General features: G+C 37.4%; 1 pseudogene; it reads left to right on the top strand.

Moving 5' to 3' along the window:
• Positions 1–20,322: 20,322 nt before the first annotated feature.
• On the top strand, positions 20,323–21,267 carry LOC784215 (transcriptional adapter 2-beta-like; annotated as a pseudogene).
• Positions 21,268–21,956: the final 689 nt, after the last annotated feature.

The following is a 21,956-nucleotide window of genomic DNA, read 5'->3' as shown; positions in this document are numbered from 1 at the left end:
GATTCATGGACCTAAAATTCCAGGTTCCTACTCAATATTGCTATTTACAGCATCAGAGTTTGCTTCTGTCACCAGTCACATCCACAGCTGGGTGTTGTTTTTGCTTTGGCTCTGTCTCTTCATTCTTTCTGGAGTTATTTTTCCACTTATCTCCAGTAGAATATTGGGCACCTGTTGACCTGGGGAATTCATCTTTCAGCGTCCTATCTTTTTGCCTTTTCATACTCCTCATGGGGTTCTCAAGGCAAGAATGCTTAAGTTGTTTTCCATTCCCTTCTCTAGTGGACCATGTTTTTTTCAGAACTCTCCGCCATGACCCAGGTGGAGAGTCTCAGGTGGGTGAGACTGGGGCCCATGGGTGGCCCTTCATGGCATGGCTCATACTTTCATTGAATTAGACAAGGCTGTGGTCCATGTGATCAGATTGGTTAATCTGTGTTGTGCTTTTCAGTCTGTCTGCAAACCTTAGGAGGACAGAAACCAAAAAAGAAAGAATTCAACCTTGATGCCTGGGAAAAGGAGACCTCAAACCCAAGAAGTTAAATGTTCCTATACAAATGAAGGAACAAACTAAAAACAAAAAAGCCCAAATAAATGAAGAGGAAATAGGTAAACTACTTGGAAAAGAATTCAGAAAAATGATAGTAAAGATGATCAAAACTCTTTAAAACAAAATGGAGAAAATGCAAGAATCAATTAACAAAGACCTAGAAGAATTAAAGAATAAACAAACAGAGACAAACAACACAATTACTGAAATTAAAAATACTCAAGAAGAAATCAATAACAGAATATCTGAAGCAGAAAAACGAATCAACAAGCTGGAAGATCAAATGGTGGAATAATTTCTGTAGAGCAGAATATAGTAAAAAGAATGTAAAGGACTGAAGATAATCTCAGAGACTTATGGGAGAATATCAAACATACCAACATTCGAATTACAGGGGTCCCAGAATAAGAAGAGAAAAAGAAAGGGTATAAGAAAATTTTGAAGATATTATAGTTGAAAATTTCCCCAACATGGAAAAGGAAATGGCCAATCAAGTCCAAGCAGCACAAGGAGTCCCATACTGGATAAACCCAAGGAGAAACATGGCAAGACACATACTAATCAAACTAACAAAGACTAAATAGAAAGAAAGAATATTAAAAGCAGCAAGGGAGAAGCAACAAGTAACATACAAGGGGAACCCCATATGCTTAACAGCTGATCTTTCAGCAGAAACTCTGCAGGCCAGAAGGGAATGGCAGGATATATTTAAAGTAATGAAAGGGAAAAAAAAAAAAACTACAACCAAGATTACTGTACCAGGCAAAGATCTCATTCAAAATTGATGGAGAAATAAAAAGCTTTTCAGACAAGCAAAAGTTAAGAGAATTCAGTACCACTAAACCAGCTTTACAACAAATGTTAAAGAGACTTATATAGTAAAGAAATACAAGAGAAGAAAAAAGATCTGCAAAATAAACACCAAATAATTAAGGAAATGCAATAGGAACATATATATCAATAATTACTTTAAATGTAAATGGATTAAATGGTTCAACCAAAAGACACAGACCAGCTGAATGTATACAAAAGCAAGACCCATATCTATGCTCTCTACAAGAAACTCACTTCAAACCTAAAGACTCATATAGACTGAAAGTGAGAGGATGGAAAAATATATTCCATGCAAATGGGAAGCAAAAGAAAACTGGAGTAGCAATCCTCATATCAGACAAAATAGACCTTAAAATAAAGAAGATTACAAGAAATAAGGAAGGACACTACATAATGATCAAGGGAACAATCCAAGAGGGCGATATAACAATTGTAAATATCTATGCATGGAGAAGGCAATGACACTCCACTCCAGTACTCTTGCCTGGAAAATTCCATGGACGGAAGAGCCTGATAGGCTGCAGTCCATGGGGTCGCTTAGAGTCGGACACGACTGAGCGACTTCACTTTCACTTTTCACTTTCATGCATTGGAGAAGGAAATGGCAACCCATTTCAGTGCTCTTGCCTGGAGAATCCAGGGATGGGGAGCCTGGTGGGCTGCTGTCTATGGGGTCGCACAGAGTCGGACACGACTGAAGTGACTTAACAGCAGCAGCATGCATGCAACATAGAAGCACCTCAATGTATAAGACAAACACTAACAGACATAAAAGGGGAAATTGACAGTAACACAATAATAGTAGGAGACTTTAACACCCCACTAACACCAATTGACAGGTCATCAAAACAGAAAATTAATAAGGAAACATTAGTCTTAAGTGATACATTAGATGAGATGTATCTCATTGTTATCTTCAGGACATTCCATCCAAAGGCAGAAGAATACACCTTCTTCTTAAGGGCACATGGAACATTTTCCAGGATAGACCACATCTTGGGTCACAAATCAAACCTCAGTAAACTGAAGAAAATTGAAATTATGTTAAGCATCTTCTCTAACCACAACACTATGAGACTAGATATCAATTACAAGAAAAAAAATGTAAGAAACATAAACACGTGGAGATTAGATAACACATTTCTAAATAACCAACAGGTTACTGAATAAATCAAAAGAGAAATCAAAAAATTTCTAGAAAAAAACATGACAACAAAAACACAACAAATCAAAACCTATGGGATGCAGCAAACACACTTCTAAGAGGGAAATTTATAGCAATAAAAACCTACCTCAAAAAAACAAGAAAAACATCAAATAGACAACCCTAACTTTATACCTAAAACAACTGGGAAAAGAAGTACAAAAAAATCCCCCCTAAAATAAGTAGAAGGAAAGAAATCATAAAGATCCAAGCAGAAATAAATGAAAAAGAAATGAAAGAAACAATAGTAAAGATTAATAAAGCTAAAAGCTGGTTCTTTAAGAAGATAAACAAAATTGATAAGCCTTTAGGCAGACTCATGAAGAAAAAAAGAGAGAAGAATCAAATCAACAAAATTAGAAATGAAAAAGGAGAGGTTATAACAGAGAATGCAGAAATACAAAGAATTGTAAGAGACAATTATGAACAACTATATGGCAATAAAATGGATAACCTGGAAGAAATCAACAGATTCTTAGAAAAGTTCAATCTTCTAAGACTCAACCAGGAAGAAATAGAAATTATGAACAACCCATTAAAAGCACTGAAATTGAAGCTGTGATCAAAAATCTCCCCAAAAACAAAAACCCAGGACCAGATGGATTCACAGGAGAATTCTAACAAACATTTAGAGAAGAGCTAAAGCTCATCCTTGTAAAACTCTTTCAAAAAGTTTGCAGAGAAAGGAACATTTCCAAACTCATTCTATAAGACTACCATCACCCTGATACCAAAACTGGACAAAGACAACAAAAACAAAAAGAAAACTACAGGCCAATATCACTGATGAACATAGATGCAAAAATCCTCAACAAAAGTTTAGCAAACAAAATTCAGCAACACGTCCCAAAGCTCATACACCATGATCAAGTTGGGTTTATTCCAGGGATGCAAGGATTCTTCAATATATGGAAAGCAATCAATGTGATACACCATATTAACAAATTGAAAGATAAAAACCATATGATCATCTCAATAGATGCAGAAAAAGCCTTTGACAACATTCAGCACCTATTTATGATTAAATAGGTGCTGAATTATGAATGCCCACTCTTCAAAAAGTGGGCATAGAAGGAACCTACATCAACGTAGTAAAGGCCATGTATGATAAGCCTACAACAAACATTATTCTCAATGATGAAATACTGAAAGCATTCCCCTTAAGATCAGGAACAAGACAAGGGTGTCCACCTTCACCACTATTTTCCAACATAGTTCTAGAAGTTCTAGCTACAGCAATCAGAGAATAAAAAGAAATAAAAGGAATCCAGATCAGAAAAGAAGGAAAGCTCTCACTGCTTGCAGATGACATGATACTATACATAGAAAACCCTAAAGATAATATCAGAAAGTTACTAGAGCTAATCAGTAAATTTAGCAAAGTTGCAGGATACAAAATCAATACACAGAAATCGCTTGCATTTCTATATACTAACAATGAAAAATCATAAAGAGCAATCAAGGAATCAATCCCTTTCACCACTGCAACAAAAAGAATTAAATATCTAGGAATAAACTTACATAAGGAGACAAAAGAACTGTACACAGAAAATTATAAGACACTAATGAAAGAAATAAATGACATCATAAACAGATGGAGAGATATTCCATGTTCCTGGGTAGGAAGAATCAATCTTATGAAAATGACTACACTACCAAATGCAATCTACAGATTCAATGTGATCCATATCAAACTACCAAAGGCATTTTTCACAGAACTAGAACAAAAAATTTCACAATTCATATGGAAACACAAAAGACCCTGAAAAGCCAAAGCCAAAGAAAAGTTAAAGTATTCAACCTTCCTGACTTCAGATTATACTACAAAGCTATAGTCATCAAGACAGTATGGTACTGTAACAAAAATAGAAATATTGACCAATGGAATACAGTAGAAAGCCCAGAAATACATCTTTGCACCTATGGGTAACTTATTTTTTACAAAGGAGGCAAGAATATACAATGGGGCAATGATACCTCTTCAATAAATGATGCTGGGAAAACTGAACAGCTACATATAAAAGAATGAAATTAGAATACTTCCTAACACCATACACAAAGATAAATTCAAAATGGATTAAAGACCAAAATGTAAGAACAGAAACTATAAAACTTGTAGAGGAAAACATAGGAAGAACACTCAATGACATAAATCAAAGCAAGATCTTCTATGACCCATCTCCTAGAGTAATGGAAATAAAAACAAAAGTAAACAAGTGGGACCTGATTAAGCTTAAAAATTGTGCACAGCAAAGGAAACTATAACTAAGGTGAAAAGACAGCCCTCAGAATGGGAGAAAATAATAGCAAATGAAACAACCGACAAAGGATTAATTTCTAAAATATTCAAGTAGCTCATAAACTTAATGCCAGAAAAACAAACAATCCAATCAAAAAGTAGGGAAAAGACTTAAATAGACATTTTTCCAAAGAAGACATACAGATGGCTAACAAACACATGAAAAGATGCTCAACACCTCTCATTATTAGAGAAATTCAAATCAAAACTACAATGAGATATCACCTCACACTGGTCAGAATGGCCATCATCAAAATGTCTACAAACAATAAAAGCTGGAGAAGGTGTGGAGAAAAGGGAATGCTCTTGCACTGTTGGTGGGAATGTAAATTGATACAGCCACTATGGAAGATGGTATGGAGATTCCTTTAAAAACTAGGGATAAAACTACCATCAGTTCAGTTCAGTTGCTCAGTCATGTCCAACTCTTTGTGACGCCATGAACTGCAGCACGCCAGGCCTCCCTGTCCATCACCAACTCCCAGAGTCCACCCAAACCCATCTCCATTGAGGCAGTGATACCATCCAACCGTCTTATCCTCTGTTGTCCCTTTTCCTCCTGACCTTAATCTTTTCCAGCATCAGGGTCTTTTCCAATGAGTCAGCTCTTCACATCAGGTGATCAAAACATTGGAGTTTCAGTTTCAACATCAGTCCTTCCAATGAACACCCAGGACTGATCTCCTTTAGGATAGACTGGTTGGATCTCCTTGCAGTCCAAGGGACTCTCAAGAGTCTTCTCCAACACCACAGTTCAAAAGCAACAATTCTTCAGTGCTCAGCTTTCTCTGTAGTCCAACTCTCACATCCATACATGACCACTGAAAAAACCGTAGCCTTGACCAGACAGACCTTTGTTGACAAAGTAATGTCTCTGGTTTTTAATACGCTATCTAGGTTGGTCATAACCTTCCTTCCAAGGAGTAAGCATCTTTTAATTTCATGGCTGCAGTCACCACCTGCAGTGATTTTGGAGCCCCAAAAATAAAGTCAGCCACTGTTTCCCCATCTATTTGCCATAAAGTGATGGGACCAGGTGCCATGATCTTAGTTTTCTGAAGAGCTTTAAGCCAACTTTTTCACTCTCCTCTTTCACTTTCATCAAGAGGCTCTTTAGTTCTTTTTCACTTTCTGCCATAAGGCTGGTGTCATCTGCATATCTAAGGTTATTGATATTTCTCCCAGCAATCTTGATTCCAGCTTGTGCTTCTTCCAGCCCAGCGTTTCTCATGATGTACTCTGCATAGAAGTTAAATAAGCAGGGTGACAATATACAGCCTTGACCTACTCCTTTTCCTATTTGGAACCAGTCTGTTGTTCAATGTTCAGTTCTAACTGTTGCTTCTTGACCTGCATACAGGTTTCTCAAGAGGCAGGTCAGGTGGTCTGGTATTCCCATCTCTTTCAGAATTTTCCACAGTTTATTGTGGTCCACACAGCCAAAGGCTTTGGTATAGTCAATAAAGCAAAAACAGATGCTTTTCTGGGACTCTCTTGCCTTTTCGATGGTCCATCAGATGTTGGCAATTTGATCTCTGCCTTTTCTAAAACCAGCTTGAACATCTGGAAGTTCATGGTTCACATATTGCTGAAGCCTGGCTTGGAGAATTTTAAACATCACTTTACTATATGACCCAACAATACCACTCCTAGGCACATACCTTGTGGAAACCAAAATTGAAAATAGACATGTATCCCATTGTTCATTGCAGCATTATTTACAATAGCTAGAACATAGAATCAACCTAGAGTCCACCAACAGATGAATGGATAAAGTTGTGGTACACATACACAATGGAATATTACTCAGCCATTAAAAGGAACACATTTAGTCAGTCTTGATTTAGTGGAAGAACCTAGAAACTATTATAGAGTTAAGTGAGTCAGAAAGAGAAAGATAAATATTGTATTCTAATGCATATATGTGGAAAGATAAATATTGTATTCTAATGCATATATATGGAATCTAGAAAAATGGTACTGAAGAATTTATTTACAGGGCTGCAGTGGAGAAACAGATATAGAGAATAGGCTTATGGACATGGGGAGAGGGCAAGAGAGAGCAAGATGTATGGAAAGAGTAATATGGAAACTTACATTACCATATGCAGAATAGATAGCCAACAGGAATTTGCTGTATTGCTCAGGAAACTCAAACATGGGCTCTGTATCAATCGGGGGGGGGGGTGGGGAAGATGGGATGGAGGTTAAAAATGAGGAGATATATGTATACCTATAGCTTATTCATGTTGAGGTTTGACAGAAAACAACAAAATTCTGTAAAGCAATTATCCTCCAATAAAAAAATAAATTAAAAAAAAGAATCATTCAAAAGTAACTTTAAAGACACTTGAGACACTAACTGCAGAACCCCCAATATAGAATTGCAAAGTGAGTGAGCTTGCAATGTAGACCATGTCATTAATCATGGTGCAGGCTTTATCAGTGCTTATAATATGACACATCAAGCATCTTCCACATGTTTATCTCATTTCTTACAAAAACTCTATAGGTGGGCCCTATTTTAACACCACCACATTATTCTTTTTCCCTTTCTTCTCTCCTCTCTTATTTCCAAGCAAAGTCAGCACTGGGACATGGGTTTATGCATGTCTAACCCATGTACTTTTATCCAAACCACACTGCCTTCATAAGGCAGAGTGAAAGATAGTTTCTAAGTCTGGGAGGAAACTGCCATTCACAAACAACAGAGGATTAGGACAGGAGTTTGTCAGAGAAAGGAACAAAGGAAGCAATAGGAATAAATGACCCCAGAAATTTCTGGCTGCAAGGACACTGTTCTGGTATCCAGTCCAAAGTTATGAAACCCTGATAGTGGTCTAAGTTTGCCCCCAAAGTGAGGTATGAGTACAATCAGACAGTCTGTAAGTAGCATTAGAAGATGGCACTGAATTGCTCTTTCTCCTGAGAAGTATCATGACTGCTGTTAAATTATCACACTACAAAGAGCTCTTTGTCCTGATTCTTGATGTGCAAATCTAGTTGCACATTAAATAAATGTGACACACTAATAGGTTAGAAAATGGCTATTATTATCTATGAAAGTAAAGATATTTATGAAGTTTTGTGAAGTGCTTCAAGAGACCCCCAGAGGCATTGTGGCAAATAAAAATTGTTAATAATGTTACTTTGGATTTATGTTATACCTTGCTCCAAACCCCTGGAAACCCTCTCAAGTTTCATTTACTTATTTAATGTCTTTAGTGTGCTTCTTCTGAAGACCCTAATTCCTAAAGTTTTTAGCATGAACTTAAATTATAAGGCTTCAGATTTCGAAAGATGGCAATCCTTCTAAATCATTCACTTGTACAATAAATATAGCATTTCTATGAGATGAAATAAGTTATAAAAGTGGCCACAATCAGGCACAAAATTTGGTCAGCATCCCAAAGCACCTACTTCTAATCCAAAGCAATGTTTCACCTGTTTTTTGTTTCTTGGTTTTTGCTTTTGTTTTGTTTTCTAACATTGTGTCTCTTTTCTAACAGAGCATTTAATGAAACTGACTGGTATAAACCTAATATTGTGTATTTTAAATTATTATTGTTACCAAACTGATCAGTTCAGTTCAGTTCAGTCACTCAGTCGTGTCCAACTCTTTGCGACCTCATGAATTGCAGCACACCAGGCCTCCCTGTCCATCACCAACTCCCAGAGTTCACTCAAACTCATGTGCGTCGAGTCGGTGATGCCATCCAGCCATCTCATCCTCTGTCGTCCCCTTCTCCCCCTGCCCTCAATCCTTCCCAGCATCAGAGTCTCTTCCAATGAGTCAACTCTTCCCATGAGGTGGCAAAAGTATTGGAGTTTCAGCTTTAGCATCAGTCCTTCTAATGAACACCCAGGACTGATCTCCTTCCGAATGGACTGGTTGGATCTCCTTGCAGTCCAAGGGACTCTCAAGAGTCTTCTCCAATACCACAGTTCAAAAGCATCAGTTCTTCAGTGCTCAGCTTTCTTTATAGTCCAACTCTCACATCCATACATGACCACTGGAAAACCCATAGCCTTGACTAGATGGACCTTTGTTGGCAATGTAATGTCTCTCCTTTTGAATATGGTATCTAGGTTGGTCATAACTTTTCTTCCAAGGAGTAAGCGTCATAAAGTAGGCCAATTCAAGTTTAACCTTAAATATTAAACTATAAATATGAAAAAATTGTAATATAACTAAATACTCATTCCCTACAAGCAAATGAATTGCCTATGGTAGATAGAAATTGAAAATTTGAAGGTAACTTCTTTATCAATAGAACTTTTTCTGCTAAATAACATTTTCCTGCTAAAGATATGGATGATCCAATCATTTTACCAAAAATAACCATTTTTAAAAGTGATTTCAAGTGATATTTAAATAAAGCACAACTTTATTTGAAACTTTAAAAAGCAAATATATGGTATTTTGTACTGTGTTTTATACAAAAATTGAGAAATTACCTAAGAAACTGTTCTTTAGTCAACAAGATGTGTCTGACTGTTTTGCAATTCCATGGACTGTAGCTGGACAGACTCCTCTGTTCTTGGGATTCTCCTGGCAAGAACACTAGAGTGAGAAGACTTTTCCTTCTCCAGGGGATCTTCCTGACTCAGGAATCAAATCCATGTCTCCTGCATTGGCAGGTGGATTCTTTACCACTGAGCCACAAGGAATACCCTCACCTAAGAAATTATTTTCCTATAAATGCTCTATTTGAATACCATAGAAGAGGTATAAGAGAAATGCACCAGTAAATACCAGGGATGGGAAGAAGTTGGTACATCAGAGAGGTGTTTGCTGCAATTTTGCTGTTTCAGAGTCTTAACTGTTTATGCTCCAGTGGCTTAACATGGTAAGCATTATTTCTCACTTACACCAGTTTTGATAGCCGCAAGGACTGCTGGGTCCAACTGAGATATTCTGAGCATGGCTGTAGGCTATGGCTTGTGTTCAGGCTACTCCTTATGTCTTTTCATCCTCCTTGGACAATAGCTACATTCAGGCACTGCCTTCTCATGGCAGATGGCAGAAGTGTGAGAGGACAAGTCAAAACATGGACACTCTGTTCCTATTACACCTACTAATACTGTGTTGGCAAAAGCAAGCTGCATAGAGAAGCCCAGAGTCAATGGTGTGGGGAAAATATACCTGATTTATTCTAGTGAGACTTTGCAGAACTGCAAAGTGACATGGCAAAGAGTGTGCATGAATAATTCTTTTACTGAGAAGGAGTGAAGGACTGGGAACAATAACCCAGTATACTATTTTAGGGAAATCACCATTCTCATATTTCTTGAAGAATAATGTTGGCCTGCCTAATCATGTGTTTTCAGAAATGCAAACATTTTCAGTCTTACTATATAACATGCAGAGATTTGTTTCTTGTGGGTACCTAGGAAACTAAATGCTTGGGTTAATTTTCCCATTCATTTCTGTAGCTCAAAATCAGAGAGAAAATTTCCCAAAGTAAAACAACAACAAAAAAATTATTTATGGTAAAAGTAGACAGTAAGCAATAAGCTCTAGATATTCAAATCAGTTGTTTTTGGAGGCTCCTTCACTGAAATATTAATTAATATCTCTACCTATGTCTCTCAATCTAAAACAAAAATTTTCCATAAAAATAAAGTATAACTGAAAATGTAAGTATCCTACTTATGTTTTAATGAGTTCATAAATACTGCACTAAAATTTTGTATAAGAATATTAAATTATTATACCAAATAAATTCTAGGTAGCTTCTTCTTATATCATTTACCATAGCAATAACAATGAACATATTTAATCTGTTTAACTAAAGCAGTGACATGAAGTCATTTTCTTTGGTACATCATAAGTGTTCATCAAGACATTTCGATCCAACAGACTGATTCCAAGTACAAGTAATCTGTGTTCTGTTCTATAATGCTTATCTTCAATGAGTATCTTAACTTGGCAGAAAATACTTAGGCAGTAACATGCTCCACTAAAGCCATTTTTAGTAACATTACGTAAGTGGAATATCACAGATAACAACAGCTTTAAGTACAAATGAGTTAAAATATAGAAATATCCCTTATCTGATGCTCCAAAATCTTGCCCTGATTAATTGCAATCTAGTCTTTTTGCTTGATTTATCTCATAATATTTTAAAGAATTTCCAGGCAAATTTATATACACCTAGGAAACGGCAATGATGTACTTCAAGAACATCAATGATATCCAGATAAGCAATACAGAGACAAATATCTGGAGGATAGAAGCTGTAATGATTAGTTTTGATCATCACTCTATCTTGATATGCAAAGATATTGCACTTCCATTGCCTCTCATGACTGAAAGTTCTAGAAAAATTTCACAGAGGAAGGGTTACCATGATCTCCATCTGTGAGACATTCCATGAAAGGAGACCACAAAAACTCTCAGGATAGTAGGAGGCTTATGTCTGATTTATTAAATTTCCCAAAGCATATGTGCATGTAGAATAGTCAGGTTTGAACTGGTAAAAAGTAGCCACCATGGTACTAGTAACCAACAACTTCCAATTCTTCAAACCATTCTGTCTATCAAAACAAAAGTTTCCTCTTCAGGTCTTTTTATTTTCTATTCTCTGACAAAAGTTGAAGACTACTCCATTCCATATAATATTTTATACACTCAAACTACACTGGGTCAGAGTAAAAAAGTTCATAAATTAATAGCTACAAACAGAAATGTAGAGCAATCAGTAGTACTGAAGTCCCATTTTAACTTGATATGTTTGAGGAAAGATAGGGTTTAACTTGACAATTCAATGTCTTGGCTACAGATGACCAACTGAATGTTGGGTTACATTCATATTACACACATCAATGCATGTTTTTTACATGCATAAATGCTTCTTGAAATTTAAGAGCTCATGTTTACTCATGTAAAAATACACTGGTAGCCATAATCATAGTTTCCCCTGGACATTTTCTTACTGCATCTAACTTCCTCCCTGAAAATGTGACTCTACAATGACAAGTTCTCTTACATATAAGCAATCTAAGAACATTTTGACCTTTGATAAAGTTCAATAAAATAAAGCCTATTATTATCACTTCAAACAAAATTTAAATGAAGTCAAGAAATGGTTGAATTTTAAGCAAAATATTATATATATATACACAAATGCACACACACATATATATACACCTACATATATATATATATATATATATATATATATAAACTATTGAATAAATGGTGACTTGGGCTCATGGATTGAATAAGTTCAACTTATTAGACCACATGAAACTATTTCATTAAGTGTATGAAATGTTGCAAAAATTATTCATCTGGTGTGAGATTCATTGTATTTTCCCAATGGGACAAAGTTTTTATTTTATATGTAGGATATTCCCCAATTTTTTTCAATACATATTTAGTGGATGCCTACCATGTGTCAAGTAAAGAACAGATAGGTTGTGAGAAACAGCCTAGCCAGAGAAAACAGCATGTGAATAAAATCAAATAAGTATATGAGAATAAAGATTTTAGGTTGTTTAATAGAGCAGAAGTTGAGAATGAGAGAGAATGAGTGACAATAAATTAGGCCGTTTGCAAGGATCAGAAAATAGTAGAATTTTTAAGAAGCTTGAACTTTGTCTTAAGCATAATGGACAATCATTGAAGTAGTATATCCAGGTAAATGACATGACTAAATGTGTATTTTAGAAAGATTACTGAAGCATAGATGGTAGATTAGAGGGAATGAAATGAAAGAAAGAAAACTAGCTAAAAGGTTACATAATCTACACAGAAGAAGTTATATAGGATTAAATTTAGCATACTGGGAAAGAGAGAAGTTGGAAAGTGGAAGCTGTATTTTGGAGGTAGCATCAATACAATTAAGTGATTACTTGGATTATAGGATAAGAGGCATTGAAAGACCACACCTGGGTTTGGATATCAAATAGAGGAGTGTATGGTGTATGACTCACAGGTAAAGGTATCCCAAAGTGAGTTATATGTTATGTGAGGAGGAGGAGGAGTGTGATGGGGCATACGTGAAACCAAGATGGCTATGGACTTCCATGTGGAAATATCCAATAAGTAGATGGAGTATAAACTCTAGTAAGAAAACTGGGCTAGGAACATCCACATGAGCATCATTAACATAGCTGTATTACTGGAAGCTCTGGAGTAAGCAAGATAACCCAGAATGGATGTTCAAGAGAAGAGTCCTAGGATGTAGAATGGAATCCCCAAATTATCCAATACTTTAAGAAAGAAAGGAGTAAGGATGAAACAATGGGCATTGATAAGGCAGACAGAACAGCAGGACAAGATGTTGTGTACCCCCCCGCCACACACACAAAATGAGTTTGTTTCTAGATTGGTAGTGAATCTGTTAGGAGGCTAAATATAATGATGGATTAGTATCTACTGTATTTTGTAACATGGAATTAGTAGCTTAACTTTATAAAATGAATACCAATGAAGTTCTGTGAGCAGCAACTAGATTGCAATGGTTTTAGAAATTAACCATTCCTAAATGAAAGAGATGATTATACAGTGGAGGTGATGCATAAATTCAAGGGGCTAGACCTGGTAGACAGAGTGCCTGAAGAACTACAGACAGACATTCATAACATTTTACAGGAGGAAGTGACCAAAGCCATCCCAAAGAAAATGAAATGTAAGAAGGCAAGGTGGTAGTCTAAGGAGGCTTTGCAAATAGCTGATGAAAGAAGAGAAGCAAAAAGCAAGGGAGAGAGGGAAAGACACACTGAACTAAATGGAGAGTTCTAGAGAATAGCAAAGAGAGCTAAGAAGGCCTTTTTCAACGAACAATGCAAACAAGTAGAGGAAAATAATAGAAATGGGGAAGACTAGAAATCCCTTCAAGAAAACTGGAGATATCAAGAGAACATTTCATGCAAGGATGGGTACTATTAAAGACAGAAATGGTAAGGACCTAACAGAGGCAGAAGAGATTAAGAAAAGGTGGCAAGAATACACAGAACTATACAAATAATGTTTAATCACTCACATAACCACAATGATGTAGTCACTCACTTAGAGCCACACATTCTGGAGTCTGAAGTCAAGTGGGCCTTAGGAAGCATTACTCAAACAAGGCTAGTGAAGGTGACGGAATTCCAGCAGAGTTATTTAAGATTCTAAAAGAGAATTCTGTCAAAGTGCTGCACTAAATATGTCAGCAAATTTGGAAAACTTAGCAGTGACTACAGGAATGGACAATGTCAGTTTTCATTCCAGTTCCAAAGAAGGGCAGTATCAAAGACTGTTTAAACTACCACACAATTGTTCTCATTTCACATGCTAGTAAGATTATGCTCAAAATCCTTCAACCTTGGCTTCAACAGTATGTGAACCAAGAACTTCCAGATGTTCAAGCTGGATTTAGAAAAGGCAGAGGAATCAGAGATCAAATTGCCAACATTTGTTGGATCATAAAGAATGCAAGTGAATTCTAGAAAAGCATCTATTTCTGCCACATTGACTATGCTAAAGACTTTGTGTGGATCACAACAAACTGGAAAATTCCTAAAGAAATGGGAAATATCAGACCACCTTAACTTTCTCCTGAGAAACCTGTATGTGGGTCAAGAAACAACAGCTAGAATCTTACATTGAACAACTGATTGGTTCAAAATCGGAACAGGAGTAAAACAAGGTTGTATATTGTCACCCTGTTTATTTAACTTATATGAGGAGTACATTATACAAAATGCCAGGCTGGATGAAGCACAAGCTGGAATCAAGATTGTCAGGAGAAATATCAACAACCTCAGATATGCAGATATCACTCTAACGGTAGAAAGTGAAGGGGAACTAAAGAGCTCTTGATGAAGGTGAAAAAGGAGAGTGAAAAATCTGGCTTAAAACTTAACATTCAAAAAACTAAGATCATGGCATCTCTTCCCATCACTTCATGGCAAAAAGAAAGGGAAAAGTGGAAGCAGCGACAGATTTTATATTCCTGGGCTCCAAAATCACTGTGGATGGTGATGGAAGCCCTGAAATTAAAAGATGCTAGCTCCTTGGAAGGAAAGCTATGACCAATCTATACAGTATATTAAAAAGCAGAGACATCATTTTGCTGACAAAGGTCTGTAAAGTCAAAACTATATGTTTTTTCCAGTAGTCACATATGGATATGAGAGTTGAACCATAAGGAATGTTGAGCATTGGAGAATGGATGCTTTTGAATTGTGGTGCTGGAGAAAATTTTTGAGAGTCCCTTGGCCTGCAAGGAGATCAAACCAGTCAATCCTAAAGGAAATCAGCCTTGAATATTCATTGGAAGGATTCATGCTGATGCTGAAGCTCCAAGACTTTGGTCACCTGACTCATTGGAAGAGACCCTAATGCTAGGAAGGGGACAGCAGAGAATGAGATGGTTGGTAGCATCACTGACAATGGACATGAATTTGAGCAAAGTCTAGGAAATAGTCAAGGACAGGGAAGCCTGGCATGCTGCAGTCCATGGGGTTGCAAAGAATCAGACACAACTTAGCGACTGAACACACACACAAATGAATGAAAAGGAGGAAGCTGAGCCAGTAGACAAGTTCCACAACCACACTAGAAGGAAGAACAGCAAGTGTCTAGGTCAGGGGAGAAAGAATTGAGATGGCAAGGATATAAAACAAAAATTATATTGCTTTGTTCTAAAGTTAGGTGATTTTTATTTCAATCACTTACCATACTAACATATTCTTTGGAAGATTTACACTTCGCTACATGCAAAGCAATTAAAAATCTATCTCAGGAGTAGTGGAAATAAGAAGCCCTAAAATACTATAACACTGCTGTTAACTCTACTAGACCTGTATCTGTAACATCTAAAAATATTATAAAACCCCAAAAAAAGTTGTTGCAAAGGACTTAGGCTTTAAAGTTATAGATTAGTAATAAAACATATTGCTAACAAAAAACGTTTATATTATCAGTAGCCTCATTTACTTAAACTTCAACACCAGATTATAAATGGTCTTTGGAACATGCCTTATTTTCAAAGTCATATTTCACCTGATCTCTGGCCGGTAAAACGCTTTTCTAATTATTTAAGGCGTTTCGTTTTGTTTTGTTTTTCAGAATAAGCCCATTCCTATTACATACATCTTTATAATAAATTTTAAATTTTGTTTCTAAAATAGTTTCACTTATTAATTTATGTGTTAAACTCATTTATTCATTGATTCACTCTATCTTTCTTAAGGGTCACTATGTACAACACACTGGGATAGGGCTGAAGATTTTGTGAGTAAATTAGAAAAAAATAGTTCTTTTTCCTATGAAGCTTAGCGTTTAGGGATGATGGCTACATGGAACATGTAAATTCAAAGAGAAGGAATGTTAAGTTTTATTGAAGTATATAATGGGGTTATTTAGTCTACTTTGAAGACTTATGGAAGAATATGAATGGCCAGAGGACATCATAACCTCATAAGCCTGTATGAAAATGTAAAACTATAATTGTATTGTACACCTTTACTTCACATAAATCTATATTAGAATGAATCAGAGTAATCAAACCCTTATAAAATTATTTTTAATGAAAGAAGCTCATTATAGTTACCAGTTACCAGAAAGGAGATTGTGTAATTAATGTAATATTAAAAGCTAAAAAAATGGAAATCTTTAGAAATAAGATGTGGATAATTGCTTTTCTGGTTAATTGAGTGCTAAGAGTTTTTACTGCAATGTCCCATCTGAACTGAAATTTTATTTTTGGATAATCATATACTTCATAGGCTACAAGAATAGAATCTGAAAGATCCCTCATTTTTCTTACTGTAAATGTAACATTTGGGAGGCAGGCATTCTAATCACCTTTCCATGCAACTGAAAGAAAAGCCAAGGTAGATATTTTAAATATAGAGGTACTTTAAATCTCTTTTTAAATTCACTCTTTGATTTGTTTTTTAGGTAGGACTGCCACCTGCTCTACTGTTATTTAAATGTTGGCAGTGATTTAAACATAGGGGAAATTTTACAACGGGGACCTAACCCTTCTTATAAATCATCCCAGAGAACACATATTTTAGCTTGTCATTTCACAGGAAGATATTATTAAAAGTGAGGTTGGTACAACACACAATTCAAAACAAATTTGTTGCTGATGCCTTCAACATGCATTACATTTTCATTAGTTGCTGATAGAGGTGGAGGTGGGAAGTAGCACTAGCTGATTCATCTGCCTGAATGAAAATTGCTTTCCTTTCAGCTAAGAGCAAGTCAGCTGTTTTTCTTCATTAATACTGGATGTATGCATTTCTATTGGAGCTCTTCTCTGTTAATGGGTATAGGAATGATAGATTCATTGGTTAGACACATTGGTGGAACTGACATAGTTATTGTGTTAACTTTTGTCCCTAAGAGGTCTTTCACCAAGTTTTAAAGATATTAACATTTTTGAAACACCACTAACACACTTTACTTTCCTGCCCCCTCCTCTCCCCATCTCTTCCCCCCACTCTCCCTTCCCTTTCTCTTTTACTTAATAAATCCCATTGGCTCCCTATAAATAGATATTATTGAGTTTATTTGTATTCTTTTCCAATGATATTTTGGGGTGACTCTCAACAAAATGCATATCAAGTAATTTAGTAAAATAAAGACACACTGTTATGGTGAAGGCACATATATGTGAAATGAACATGGTCACTGAGTAAATCTGTAGTTTTGCCCAGTACTTCCTGGCATCCTGGCAAAAAATAGAAAACAAATTATGTAGTTCTTATTACCAAAAAGGAAGCAGTACACCATCATCTCAGGAGACAGAAAATTCTTCCTGTCATAAATTCCAAAGGAATTTCTCACATGAAAAATGATGTAGAAATGATACAATGCATACAACTAATGAAATAATTAGCAGCTATAAAACAAAACAAAATAATGATTTCATCATGATGTTCCTTTACAAATGAAGTGGATTTATTGTTGTTTTTTAGTCACTAAGTCCTGTCCAACTCTTTTGTGACCCTACAGATTGTAGCTCATCAGGCTCCTCTATCCATGGGATTTCCCAGGCAAGAATACTATAATGGGTTACTAATCTCCTTTTCCAGGGGATTTTCTGACCCAGGGATCAAAACTGCATCTCTTGCATTGGCAGGTGGATTCTTTACCACTGAGCCACCAGGGAAGCCTGAAGTGGATTTATCATTTACTTAAATCCTACTCTTTGTCTGGGTTCTAGGGCCATTATGTAAAGAGTTAATATACATGGCTTAGGTGAAAACACCCTAATTTTGGTTCCATGGGTACATAGTAGTTTTAAATTTATACATACCTCAAAAGGTCAGTTGTTATCTACATAGTAAAAATGTAAATGAATTTTATTTCCCAGCATACATCTCTTACTTTTTAAAAAAAGCTTAGAAATTGTCCCTAATAAAAAACAAAATGTAGTTATATTTCAAGCACAATTATTCTGTGCCAGTATTATGGAAGCAGTGACAGATGTTATTTTCTTGAGCTCCAAAATCACCGGGAACAGTGACTACAGTCACAAAATTAAATGATGCTTGTTCCTTGAAAGGAAATCTATGACAAACATAGACTGTGTTAAAAAACAGAGCTATCAGGTCCATATAGTCAAAGCTATGGTTTTTCCCAGTAGTCATATATGGATGTGAGAGTTGGACCATAAAGAAGACTGAGAGCTGAAGAATTGATACCTTCAAACTGTGGTGCTGGATAAGACTCTTGAGAGTCCCTTGGACTGCAAAGAGATCAAGCCAGTCAATCCTAAAGGAAATCAACCATGAATATTCACTGGGGGTATTGCTGCTAAAACCAAAGTTCTAATTCTTTGGCCACCTGATGCAAAGAGCCAACTTATTGGAAAAGACCCTGATGCTGGGCAAGACTGAAGGCAAAATAAGAAGGTGCTGGCAGAGTATGAGATGATTAGATAGCATCATGTACTTAATGAACAAGAATTTAAGCAAATTCTGGGAGATGGTGTAGGACAGGTGAGCCTGGCTTGTCCATGGGGTCACAAAGAGTGGGACACAACTTAGTGACTGAACAACATCAACAGGACATCTGAAATCATCCTGCACTTTGACTGCTTGGAATGCTCTTGTGTTACAAAATAAAACAGTGAAAAAAAAAAAAAAAACCATATATCTGAGGAAATGATTTAACATCTTTTATACTGACAGTAGATGGCAACTTTTTAAAGTAATCTTTCTTTATCCTCCTATCTTATATGAAAAGAGATATATTTATAATATAATGTTTATAACCTGCCTCCCCTCACCCAGTCCCATACATTAGACTCAATACAAGATTTAGAGCAGAGGGGTAGGGACAATAAAAACAATAATTGAATTTTCACTTGTAGGAATGAGTCGTTTCTATCAATCACATATTCAGCACTCTACTTCAGTCTAAAAAATTAATATGGTATATATGCCCCATTTTAAAGAGTATGTATGAGGGAAATTCTTATAGAATAGAAACTTAGCAACAGAGAAAAGTCTTCCTTTTCTAATAAATTTTATCTTTAAGACTATATATTTAGAAAGATGGTAACAATAACCCTGTATACAAGACAGCAAAAGAGACACTGATGTATAGAACAGTCTTTTGGACTCTGTGGGAGAGGGAGAGGGTGGGATGATTTGGGAGAATGGCATTGAAACATGTATAATATCATATATGAAACAAGTCGCCAGTCCAGGTTTGATGCACAATACTGGATGCTTGGGGCTGGTGCACTGGTACGACCAGAGAGATGATACGGGGAGGGAGGAGGGAGGAGGGTTCAGGATGGGGAACACGTGTATACCTGTGGCAGATTCATGTTGATATATGGCAAAACCAATACAATATTGTAAAGTTAAAAAATAAAATAAAATTTTTAAAAAATAAATAAATAATAAAAAGACTATATCAGTAGGTGGCGTCCGCAGCAGTGGGTGGGGGAAGATAGTGAAGGTTTGTAAGGGTACTGAGAATACTGCCTGGCCAAGGAGAGCCTGTTGTGCTTCCACTGAGCAAGTGTCAGGACACGGAGCAGTGCCCAGAGTACTCCTTGACCGGCACTGAGATCAGCCTCCACTGCCACTACCATGGCTACTGTTTAGGGGAAAAGCCAATTCTGACTCCATGTTGGAAATGTTTCTCTGACTTGCTCTTCATTGGTTTTGTTATTATAATCATACATACTGGCCTGCCTCAGAGAATCCTGCTTCTCTGCTTGCCAGTTAAACTAAAGTGCCTTTGTTTAGAACTCTGCCCACCTGTAGATGGCAGGAAGGAACAAATTAACACATCCCCTGCCTGAGGCTTGCCAATCTAGGAGACATTTGCAAGATTAATGGCCTTTTTACATTGTTTCCTTGCCTCCCCTTCTCTGATCTATAACAGAACATGGCATCCAGACCCCAGACAAGATGGTTATTTTGAGACATATCTTCTCAGGTCAGCACAGAAGAAGGTGGACTGGGTAACTCTACCAGCTGGTGGGCGAGGGGCACTTCATGGTGTGGGGGCTTGAGGCTGAAGGTGGCTGGACCAGCCAGAAGGAGCAGTTGCTGCTGGATGCCATAGAGAAGTTCGGCTTCAACAACTGTGAGAATATGACTACTCAGGTTGGCGCTTCCTGAACTCCCCAGGAAGTGATGGCCAGGCAACAGCAGCTGGGCTACGTGCTGCTGAGGGATGACTACTAAATTGAGTGTGACCAGGATGCGGAGGCACTCATTAGCTGGCTTTCCATCAACTACCACAACAATCAAGCTGAAGCACATGCACGCGGACATGCACATGCAAAAGCTCAAGGAGCTGCAGCAGCGCAAGACCATCACCCGTGACTACAACCTAGTGCCCGCCTTCCTGGGCAAGGACGAGAAGGAAGAGGTGGCCAAGCACGAAGTCACGGAGGAGTAGAAGGAGCTGCAACTGAAGCTGTGGTTACTCTCCCAGTTCATGTCCTGCAAGTAATTCCACTATCTGTTTGAGAACATGCAGAAGGAGAAGAGGCTGTGCACCAAGATCCGGGAGCTGCAGTGGTACCAAGGCAACTGCATCACAAAGATGGAGGAGGCAGCCGAGTAAGAGGTAACCTGGCACAAGAGTGAGAGGAGGAAGGAGAACAAGAACCTAGGCAGCTCCAAGCGCAGCAAGGAGAATTGTAAGGACGGCAAGCTTGCCACCATTAAGAACCTGCCTATCTTCGAACTCTTGTCAGACTGCGATAAGGTGCTCTGCAGCTCGCTGAACCTCAGCTCCACATGCTATGTGACTGCGAAGGCCATCATCATCAAGGCCACCTCCAGGAAAGGCAGAGCATCCCCTCCAAGAGCCACCTTCCCAGCTACCTGGACAACGTTCTTAAGGATTTTAAACTTCCTCACTCAGGGAGAGTGGGGTGGATATCCAGGGGTACTTCCTGAAGCTGAGTTGCTGTGAAAGCTGGAATGATGGTATAAAGCTTATCAAAAGGACCAGGGGAGGGGAAGTAGGGGAGAAAGGAAAAGCTTTTTTCCCCATTGTGGCTCTTTTTTAAACAAATTGAGGGCTTATTTTAGGATAGATATTCTTTTGATGGTCCTCTGAAGAAGCAATAGTAACAATCTTAGGTCAAGGGGGAGACAAATACATGTATATTTTATTAATAACTTAGCCCTAAACATAGTACTTTAAGATGATTGCCTTTAAGTGTTCAGTTTGTAGAATGTTATGGTGAGATTGGGAAATTTCCTTTTATTTGTGTTTATTTCCACTGGTATATAACTGTCGTGCTGTCCCTGTCTGGCCACCAGCTTCACCCTCTGACCTAAGATCCGCCCACTGTCCAACAGACACCCATGACAACGGGCACAGCCACATGGCACTTCAGGTGGGAACAGGGCAGGGCAGGTGGAAAAGAGGCTTGAGAAGGGCAGGATGGGCATCCACAGCGACTTGTGAAGAGGAATCTGGTTTTGAACAATTTGGCCAAACAGAGCTTCCCCGTGACCACTTGCAGTGGCAGAGTTTGAGCCTGGAGCTCTGAACTTCAACTGCTGGGGAGCTCATTGTGGGAGGCACACTGATGTTCAGCAGACTCCCCAGGGTCTAGGGGGATGCAGGGCCCAGTGCA

The sequence above is a fragment of the Bos taurus genome, chromosome 10, assembly GCF_002263795.3.
Source record: "Bos taurus isolate L1 Dominette 01449 registration number 42190680 breed Hereford chromosome 10, ARS-UCD2.0, whole genome shotgun sequence".
Lineage (NCBI taxonomy): Eukaryota > Metazoa > Chordata > Mammalia > Artiodactyla > Bovidae > Bos > Bos taurus.
Note: the sequence above shows the minus strand (reverse complement) of the source record. Positions and strands in the feature narration are given on the sequence as shown.